Here is a 10297-nt window from a genome sequence, read left to right on the forward strand (position 1 = left end):
TCAACAGAAAAGTCCTATTTTATTGCATTAAACAATGTTAAACTAACTTTGCCACTCACTTTATGCATGTGCATACCCTCTATAGGCCTAATGTGACGTTGGGCGGGATCGGGGTCGTCAATGGCGACCACCTTACTGTGGATGTCGTGACCAGTGGGGGTGGAGTATTCCCACGATTCGGATATTGGACATCTCAGTTATACTTTGTTGTGTGTGGGTGTCGTGCGATTATTTTGGCCGATCTACAACTCCAACAACACTTGCAATTCAACGCATGGTGTTTTTGTAGATCACCGATCATGTACACCTGATCGGTGGGCGGAGCTTGATGGAACTAGGAACTTTCTTCCTTCTTCATACTCTACACAGCGTACAGCAACAGCAACAGACCCAGCAGTCTTTAATATTTCTTGCACTAGGTAAGTTTTTAGAGCAAGATTAATATTATATGAATATATTAATTAAACTGTACATGGCGACGCTATAGCGACTTATAAGTAGCTAAGAAGAAGGTTAAATTCCATCACGCACTCTTGAGTGAGTCAGGGGACTGCCCATAGATCCCGTTAGTTTGAACATGTGGGAATAGTACACTTCTGGAAAATTCGTCTGGCCGTCGCCGGCTGTTAAAACGTAGGCTACTGTTAGAATTAAATTATTTTATCTGAATTGAAAGTTGGGTGACTCGTTTGCTTGTAAGCTAGCCTCACCTTAGCGTACGTGAGCTTAATGTAAGGTAAGTGTTAGCATTGAGGCCTAAAATGGCGCCTGAGTCTACGACCGAGCATAGACATGGTAACGCGTAGCAATGGGAAACGCATCATCAATTTGAGTTACCATTCAGGTTTATGAATGATAACTGTTTTTCTCTAATCTAAAAATAAACATTGCACCGCCTCTTGCTAAATACTAATACTTATGACTTAACTTTTTTTCTACAGCATGATCACTTTCGCGTTGTGCCCCCTCGGTGCGGGTCCTGGTCCTGCACCTGGTGCGTTCCAGTACCTGAACCTCCCGGACCCGATGCACCTCAACCTGACCCAGACCCGGGTCGAATCAGTGGTCGAGTTCATGGAACTTGTTCATGACAAAGTGAGTATATGACTAATATATTGACACATAGTTTAATTGACTCTTAAATGTATCGCTGCAGTAGATTCCCACACACATGATTGATTGATTAGACCGAAATAAACAGTTCAGAGTACAGTCAAAAACTTGGTCTAAAAGTATAGCACAAAAATAATCCATTTATGCCCAATGTATTCAATTCATGATTAATTAAACCATCACAAAATAAAATAAAAAGAACGGTCACCTACTGTGCTAACATCGACTTTTGTTTTTGTATTGCCGGGCTCTACTGAAAAGGTGGGCAAATCTGCGGCGTGCGGGGCGGCCTCACATGGTTGCCCTCCACAACACGCGTTGGCACCACGCATGGAGACTGATTACGACTGTGACCATTTCTAGATTTACGTAAGTGTGTGACATCATAATACCCGAGATGTGGCAATGCTTACTGACTGGCAAATAACTACCTTCTGGCTTGACAGCCCATACATCTTAACAGAAAAGTCCTATTTTATTGCATTAAACAATGTTAAACTAACTTTGCCACTCACTTTATGCATACCCTCTATAGGGCTGGAGCACAGCAGATTCTGCAGGTTCCTACCCCCATTAATGCACTTCCGGGCGCGACATTGGCCAGCATTAATGTCAACAATAACGACCACCTTCTTGTCGAAGTCATATAGGTAGATATATTTTCCTAGATTTTTTTTGTATGTTACTTCATAAGCATGTCTACATATGTCCCTTTCATTCTTGCTGATACTTTCCTATCACACTTCTCATATACTCTTGATGAGCTTGAGGAGCTTGAGGAGCTTGATGGAACTAGAACTTTCTTCCTTCTTCATACTCTACACAGCGTACAGCAACAGCAACAGAACCAGCCGTCTTTCATCTTTCTTGCACTAGGTAAGTTTTTAGAGCAAGATTAATATTATATGAATATATTAATTAAACTGTACATGGCGACGCTATAGCGACTTATAAGTAGCTAAGAAGAAGGTTAAATTCCATCACGCACTCTTGAGTGAGTCAGGGGACTGCCCATAGATCCCGTTAGTTTGAACATGTGGGAATAGTGCACTTCTGGAAAATTCGTCTGGCCGCCGCCCGCTGTTAAAACATAGGCTACCGTTAGAATTTAATTATTTTATCTGAATTGAAAGTTGGGTGACTCGTTTGCTTGTAAGCTAGCCTCACCTTAGCTCTATTGTAAAGTGGGCAAATCAGCAGCATCTGGGGCTGGGCGGGGCTGGACTAGTAGCCGTCCATAATAATCGTCGGGCCACGGCATGGGGTCTGATAAACAACGTGACCATTTCCAGAAATACGTAAGTGCGTGACATCTTCATAATACCTGAGATGTGGCAATGCTTACTGACTGGCAAATAACTACCTTCTGGCTTGACAGCCCATACATCTTAACAGAAAAGTCCTATTTTATTGCATTAAACAATGTTAAACTAACTTTGCCACTCACTTTATGCATACCCTCTATAGGGCTGGAGCACAGCAGTTTCTGCAGGGCCCTACCGCCATGAATGCGCTTCCGGCTGTGACGTTGTCCATCATCCATGTCAACGCTCTCGACCACCTTATTGTCGAAGTCATATAGGTAGATATATTTTCCTAGATTTTTACTTCATAAGCATGTCTACATATGTCCCTTTCATTCTTGCCGATACTTTCCCATCACACTTCTCTCATATACTCCCGTACCCATCCTACGCGTTTCATGCTGTTGCTGCTATGACCCCTTTCCCCACTGTGATGATCAATAAATGTTGATCGTATCTTCTTATCCCTACAGCTGTCCTGGATGACTGACTCCGTCTGGATTTCATTCAAAAAAATAAATGTGGCAGTGTCACGTCCTGTCCTAGGACGTACCACGCCTGGACCGCCGTCCTTATGTTTGCCCCTTACCACCCTGTGTGTTCCCCACCCCCCTGAGAGACCTGCACCCGATCCAAGCACTGATTGATCAGATAGATGCAATCCTCCATTGGCACTAAAATAACAGGTTGACTCATTGTGGAGGATGGAGGATGTTTGGAGGATGGAGGATGTTTGGAGGAGGATGTTTGGAGGATGGAGGATGTTTGGAGGATGGAGGATGTTTGGAGGATGGAGGATGTTTGGAACCCCCCCCCCCCCCCCCCCCCCACATGGAGGATTTATTCACAGAGTTTGTTTTGTAGTGAGGGGCGTTTTGAAGTGAGGGGCGCTCTTGTCATTTAATAAAAAAAAGATATACTTCAAAATAAAAATAAAAACGTAGTGGTCCTTGACACGTCGCGTGTGGCGTATGCGATATTAATGGTTGCTCGTTCTACAAGCCCTGCGAGGCATCTTGTGTTCTAAGTTCCTGTGTGTGAACGTTTATTAAAGTCTTGTTCCAGTACTCCGGTGTTCGCTCCCTGCATTACACTCCTGCACCAAGTCACACCGTGATAGGCAGTGGCAGTATCTGGTGTGGTCTACCATATTTTGTACATGGGTCACTATGTGTTGCGTTTTTCTGAACGAAGACAGGTAAAATTATATTGTGAATTTGTGATTATATGCTTTTGGTCAAGTCTGCTGCTTTTTATAGTCTACATATCACTTGGTCAAAGGGGAATGGTATACTCTTTTAACCCAATTAGATCTGAGGACGATTCTACAAATGTCTCCTAAATCATGAGTTTTCTGAAAACCCTAAGTTTCTAGTCGGTCGTTCTGAAACTTTTTCATGTAACGAACCCCCAAAAATATGTAATTTTCTGAAAATGTTGTTCCAGGGACCCCCCCAGAAGCAAATACTAGAGTTAAGGTTCGCTCTGAAAGAATATATATTCAAAGATTTGCGCCACATTTTTACCAATTTATTCAAATATAATCAGTAGGTCTGCTACTTTTCAATAGCTAAGTATAACAAAACACCAAAAGGGGAACGGGAACCCGTATGAGCGAAGACCAGCTCGTTTGGACTGAACCCTGTGCTCTCCTGTGTTACCGCTCTAGTAGCAAGCATCAGCCACAGGCCGGCAGACCCTCTTCCCAGTCTTTACCCATCTCAGTGCAGTATACTATGCGCGCATGGTATGCAGAGCTCAGATTGTGGCGCACACGCAACTGTTTCAGAACCTGAGAAAACAGCAGTTAGAACCCCTGTCAGACTGAATGACCTGCGGAACGCCGAAAATAGAGATAAACAGACAGAGCACGCACAACTGACAGAGTTGTAATTGTGCGGAGAGGATACGCGGCAGGGTAGCGAGTTTCCTGGCACATTACCGTTAACAAATAAACTGCTCCCGACTTTGAACGTGGTAGAAGACCAACACCGTGTATGATTGATTAGATGTTCAAAAGGCTGGCTAATGGCCGGAATGGGGCCGGAATGGGGTACAATGGAGCTAGTTTCAACTTCTGATTAGGCTTGTCAGTTAACTAAACTGGCATGTATGACACGTTTTAATAAATGCTGACATCTCTCAAGTCTCTCATACCAGCATGTCCAGATTAATTGTGCGCTACTTTTAACACTGACTGGCAAAGTTTGTCTGGCAACACAATTTGAAACACCGGTTCACCCACAAACCTTCCATCATGTGGCAGCCGTTTTCTCACCAACAAAGAGTTTTGCAGAAAATACTCACAAGCACGGTCAATGATCTCATCCACTGGTCGGGTCAGCGGCACCTGCTCCTTCAGAGAGGGGTCCGCCTGCTGCTCTGCCACCAGATCTGAATGCGTTATGGACAATGGAAAATCGGCAAGAGGTATTGAAAACTTTTCAGATACGTTAGACTTAACCGATTCTTTCGACTCAGAGTTCCCCTTTAACTTAGCCATTAAAGGTCAAAACGCACTGCAACATCAACGTGCGCGCAGTCAGGCCATTTACGCACGTCGGCCACACGCTCAAACATGGCAAAAAATGCCTCCGGATCACATTCATTAAACTTTGGGACCAAACGTAAATTACCATTAATGTTGAAACCCCCTACGGACTGCAGGTTCTGACTGTAGTGGACACTTGTGCAGCAGCTGAAAATGTACCGTCCCTTATAAGGTCCAGCCTGTTTTGCTCCACCTGCCATTTCACCTGTACAGCCTCATGCTTCATTTTCTCAATTGCATTATTGCACGTCTAACCTCGTCTTCTCCTGGTCAGCCTGCAATTTAGCCTGCAACATAATTATTTTTGTTGTTCGAACGTAAATCCTGTCCCTGACATCATTAACGTAGTAGGCACCGCCGATGCTGCACACCAAATAAATGGTGAGTCAACACTACCATTATGGATTCCTTTGTTTTCTTATCATTTGAATCAAGTGATAAATGCCTCTAAAGTTACCATCCTGGCTGCGCTTTAAATTCCCAGCTGGTAGAAAAGAATATATACACAAGTGCCCCTCTAGCCTATATAATCCCCAAGCTAAACTCCACCCGTCTTCATGCCCGGTTTGCGGTAGGTACTTACGCACGGAAGGCCACCGCAAAGGCCTAGCTGATACCGAGAGGCAGGTAGGGCAACCAGAAACTGGCGACCCGCATACACCTCTCAGCTGTGCCCCCGAGACGGACTGTGCGCAAACCAGAGCCTACACACAACCGCTACATCCGCACCTGGCACCTAAACCACCCCCCGGCCTAGACCCAGCGAACTATTTAACCCCAGGCCAGAACTAAACGCACCTACCAGAGACACTCGTATAAAATGAAAATAAATAAAAAAAACAGCCAAGAAAACTATTATATATTTGTACTATAATAATTATATATACACGCGCATGCGTGCACTATATTCCATGGAGACTAGGGCTGGTCATGTCCATGAATGTGGCTTCCACACGGTAGCAGAGCTGGACATCTGGGTCTGCTCCCCCTAGCTCCTCTGTGGTACACTCTGCTTGGAAGAATCTCCCCCTGGAAGCAACACGACCTGCGGCTTCTGCTCTTTCAGATTCTGTAGTCCCAAGGAGAGAGAGAAGATGATGACCCAAGGTTAAAAATGTAAAAAACACCAGTATATCAACAAAACGTATAAAATATAAATATCGTGGTCTATGTGTTTTACATTTACTTCCACAACATTTATCACCCATCACCATAATCTTGGACAAGTGACAAACCGAAATAGGGATATGTACAGTATATTCACATTAGACAACCAGATATTTTATTTTATTTTAGAATCAGTCACGACTCTGAATCCGCATCCTTTTAAAATGCAGCAGGAATGTCAACGAGTACTTGTACTTACTGGTGATGATGGGGTCGATGTCCCTGCCCTGGCCTTGGATGCTACATCGGAGGCACACACTTGACCCACCTGCACCAGCAGAGCTGCCATGTCGTCGTACAGCGGTGGGAACGCCTGGCAGAAGGCCACCATGCAGGGCAAGGTGGGCATGAAGAAAGTGAAACGCTTGGCACGGGTCAGTACTAAAAGACAGACAGACAAGAAACAATTCATGAAGAACAGTATACTGTACTTACATTCACAGAGAATATTATGCAGCACTAACAGGCAGCTACCAGAAGATGGCAACCAAACAAAGGCAGAGGGATAAAACATATACTGTATAAATGGGATAATGATGGGAAGATGTGTGACGAGGAAGTCTCAAAAGTAACGAAAATACATAAAAACATTGGCAGCATGCTAACCTGTAAGCAGGGTGCCCATGACACTGATGGACTTGGGCAGTGCGTACTTGAATGTGCTGACCTCATCACGCTTTTTAAGCCCAAGGAGTGTTTTTCGTGCAAAACTAATGCTTGGAATGGATTCAGAATCATGAAAACCCCCTAGTTTGGCCATAGACCACCTAGTTTGGGCATAGCCACTTGTATTCCCAGATTGTATTAATATCCCCTGACTATATAGATAAACCTTTAACAAAGCATGAACAATGAAAGAACTCAAGTGAACAAAGACCCCACAAGAGCGATATTGGAGTTGTGGTGGTGCAGTGCAGCGATTGTTTAATATTGTTTGATATGCATTAGGCCACAGACCCCCCATTTGATATATTTGGGGGAAATGGATTTTATTTTTTTTACGATCTAATGAATATGAGAGAGAGAGAGAAAGAGAGAGAGATAGGCTAACCTGTTTCTCCAACTGGGGCTGGGCCAACAGCTCTGGAATGAAGTCCAGACAAATATGGATGGAGTGAATGCCAGCCACAGTCAGAGGCTCTGGATGGAGTGAATGCCAGCCACAGTCAGAGGCAGCAGAGCTTGAGAGTAACCGAGCCAGACAGAAAGGAGGGGGAAAAAAAGAGAAAAATAAGAAACTAGAACTTCAACAAAACCACATAAATCATAAGTGAGATTAGTGAGCAGTATGTATAGCACTTTTCTTTACAAGAACACCAATAAAGGAAACCGATGAGCAACTAGAAAAAGTAGCTTTTAGGGCTACAACAGTTAACCAAACTAATAGCTTAAGTGTCATGAGCTTGTAGATTGGCCATTTTAGCCATTTGTGTGGTACAACAAAGCACACATTTCAAACACAGACACTTATTTTTTTTAACTCTAATGTGCACAGACCAGCTCCAGATTAGCCGATATATGGACCAAGGTGGATTAGTGTAACAAAGGACTTTAAAACCGGGCAAGTGGACAGAACACAAAAAATAAAATGAACACAAACAAAAAGAAAACATGAAATGACACATTGGTTCTACAGTACAAAACCCTTGCAGTTACCTGGAAGTGGACCAGCTTGGCGATGCTGGGGTCAGCGATGAACATCCGATGCATCATGAGGACTCCCTGGAGGTCTGCAGAAGGCTCTCCGTGTTCCCGGCCCCAAGCTGCTGCTGCTCCTCGGGAGTGGGAAGACACAACTCGAACAGCTGCACCGCCGCACTGTCCTGAGGTGACAGAGAAATGGAGATGGACAGAGAGAGAGAGAGAGAGAGAGAGAGAGAGAGAGAGAGAGACAGACAGACAGACAGACAGACAGACAGACAGACAGACAGACAGACAGAAGGTGCCTTTGCATCAAGAATTTGAAAATAGGAAGAGAGTAAGTAAAAAGCTTCTTGGGAGAATTAAATAAGCAGTAGATGGCGCTATTTTGCCAGTCAAGTGAGACTCGAAGAGGCACATTTATTTTACGTTTGATGTCTGAAATCTGATCGCATCTGCATCACACACTACAGGATAATCTTACACAATTATTTTATCATGTCACGCACACACAGTTCTCGGATTTGTTCTTCACCACGGTGCATTTGAGGTTCTTTTAGGCTATAAAAAAATTACACGGACTGCCTGCGTGTGCTTTTTACTTTTCCAACTGTACAAAAGAGATATAATGCAAGTTCAATGCTTTCTAATTAGAAATCTTTTCCACAAGTGTTTCCATACCCCATTTGCGCATTTCACTTTTTCGATATAGCCCAAAAATCCACCCCCTGGCTAGGACTCTGGTTACCTGTGCAGCCAGCAGGGCGTTCTTCAGCGCCTCCATGGTGACCTCAGGCGTGTCAGGCTGTCCAGTCAGGCCCGGGTTAGAGATGGTCTGACTCCGACGGTCGAACTCGGCCGTCTCCTTCAGGTGGCAGTGGAGGTAAGCCTTGGAGGCTAGCAGGTACCCATTCAACATGTGCAGGACAATATCCATCAATGGAGAACACCTGAAACAGAGAGTGTACCATTCAATATCAAAGGAGGCAGACATTTAGTGAAATAACAAATGAAGTAGGGCTGCAAAATGTTAATAATCAAAAGTTATGTTTCAGAATGTGTAAGAACGTGTAGTAATTGTTTTTAAATGGTGGAAATAGCCAATCTACAAGGACAAAATTGGGTATCACATTGCAACGCATTGTGAGCTTCTAGATCTGCCATTTATTTTTTTTATATTTTCAAAATGTATGAATTTTTTTTGACATGGAAACGATTATGCCAAACAATTGTGATTTTCTCAAATTATTACTTTATGAAATAATGGTGACAGGCCCAACCTGTAGACCCATCACAGCACAGGACAATGAGAGGGTCCACCACATAGAGTATGGTCCACCATCAGGGCATTCTTCTGACTACTTCTGCTGTCTGAGGCCCTTGGATGATGGTTGCAATGAGTTCACTGTCATCACCCACAACCTGCAACAGAGACACAGTTCATATTGTCAGACGCATCACAAATTCAACATGTAATATCCATTGGACATACAAATGTAACTTCCTTTCTGTTTTAGAATCAATGAAAGTTAAAAGCCTTAGCTTTTTAACTTCAGGTTCTACACGGAACCTCTATCGAAGGTTACAGTCACACACATAGGCCTACTCATCAGGCAGATGAACCGCATGGGACACAACTCTGGATGCCTCCGCAAAAATAAATAATAACTGGCCAATCATAAATCAAAACAAACTAATATATAGCAGTGCAAGTTGTGCAACTCTGCCTTTACCTCTGTTGACTGGTATACATATACACATTGGTTGGGCAGACGTGCCCACGCCACGGCACGACGGGACTATCGGAATGCCTCAGTTTGCGAGGCAAACGACGGCAAAACAGGTAAGGGGGGGTTAGCAGCGAGCACCTGCAGAGTGAGGATAATAGTATGTTTTAAAGGGTCACCAGAGATTTCGACCCAGGACTATTCGACCCGGACCATTCGACCCGCTCTCGACCCGCTTGGACCTGACTTTTCGACCCGGACCGCGAGAGAGAGAGACAGAGAGAGACATAGAGAGAGAGAGAGAGACAGCGGCAGCGGCAGCGGTGGCCGAACGGATAGCGGCGCGGTCTTGATACCGGAAGGTTCCTAGTTCGAATCAGCCGTCCGACACGTTAAAATTACCACCGCTGAAGTGCCCTTGAACAAGGCATTGAACCACTACGATGAAATGTGTTCTATGAGCAGGGCCTGGCTGGAAACAAGTTCTTGAGCTTAGCCCAGATACCCTGGGTAAATATAGATTTCATTTCATTTCACATAATAATAATAATATGTACATTGATTTACCAAACAATTATTGTGTTGGTGTTTTTATTTACCAAACAATTACAAAGCTAATGGAGGCTAATGGAGGCTAAAGGGAGCCACCCACAGAGACACAGAGACACAGGCCATCAACGATCACATTCCTAAGGCTAGCAGCCACCATCCTCATCCCCATAGCAGAGTATGACGTTTTTTGCTAGTGGGGTTTTGTGAATAATCACATGAAGTATAAAAGTATGATATATAAG

Source organism: Electrona antarctica (assembly GCF_951216825.1).
Source record: "Electrona antarctica genome assembly, chromosome: 2".
In the NCBI taxonomy this organism is placed as follows: domain Eukaryota; kingdom Metazoa; phylum Chordata; class Actinopteri; order Myctophiformes; family Myctophidae; genus Electrona; species Electrona antarctica.